The following is a 1,123-nucleotide window of genomic DNA, read 5'->3' on the forward strand; positions in this document are numbered from 1 at the left end:
CCTGTCATTGCTCAATGGGCCCATGAACAAAGTGGCCATGGTGGCAGAGATGGAGGTTATGCATGGGCTCGACAGCATGGACTCCCACTCACGAAAGCTGACCTGGCTACAGCTGCTGCTGAGTGCCAGATCTGCCAACAGCAGAGACCAACACTGAGCCCCCGATATGGCACTGTTCCCCGTGGTGACCAGCCTGCAACCTGGTGGCAGGTTGACTACATCGGACCACTTCCATCTTGGAGGGGACAGCGTTTTGTCCTTACAGGAATAGACACTTATTCTGGTTATGGATTTTCCTTTCCTGCACGTAATGCTTCTGCCAAAACTACTATCCAGGGACTTACAGAATGCCTTATCCACCATCATGGTATTCCACACAGCATTGCTTCTGACCAGGGAACTCACTTCACAGCCAAAGAAGTGTAACAGTGGGCCCATGGTCATGGAATCCACTGCTTCAGGATGGTGGGGAGCATGGTAAGACCAGTGGATTCCATGACCATGGGCCCACTGTTGCACTTCTTTGGCTGTGAAGTGAGCTCCCTGGCCAGAAACGATGCTGTGTGAAATACCATAACGGTGGATAAGGCATTCTGTAAGCCCCTGGATAGTAGTTTTGTCAGAAGCATTACATGCAGGAAAGGCAAATCCATAACCAGAATAAGTGTCTATTCCTGCCAGGTTGCAGGCTGGTCGCCATGGGGAACAGTGCCATATCATATCGGGGGCTCAGTGTTAGCTCTAGCCAGGTCAGTTTTCATGGGTGGGAGTCCATGCTGTTGAGCCCATGCATAACCATCTCGCCCACCATGGCCACTTTGTTCATGGGCCCATTGAGCAATGACTGGGATAAATGAAGAAAGAGGCTGACTATCCACAGAGCAGGTCATCCGATCTACTTGATTTTTGAACTCATCTTCTGCTGAAGCCACTTTTTGATGAGCATTTACATGAGACAGGAATGTTCACATCCTTTGCCCATTTGTAGAGATCTCTCCAGATGCAAAGAATCCAAAGTTCTTGTATTAGGGGTCTCCAAAGAAACAGAACCAGTAGAATGAATATATATGTATAGAGATTTATCAGCTTAGCTCACAGGATAGAGTCTGAGTAGTCCAACAAT

The sequence above is a fragment of the Nannospalax galili genome, unplaced genomic scaffold (genome assembly GCF_000622305.1).
Source record: "Nannospalax galili isolate Female #2095 unplaced genomic scaffold, S.galili_v1.0 scaffold619, whole genome shotgun sequence".
Lineage (NCBI taxonomy): Eukaryota > Metazoa > Chordata > Mammalia > Rodentia > Spalacidae > Nannospalax > Nannospalax galili.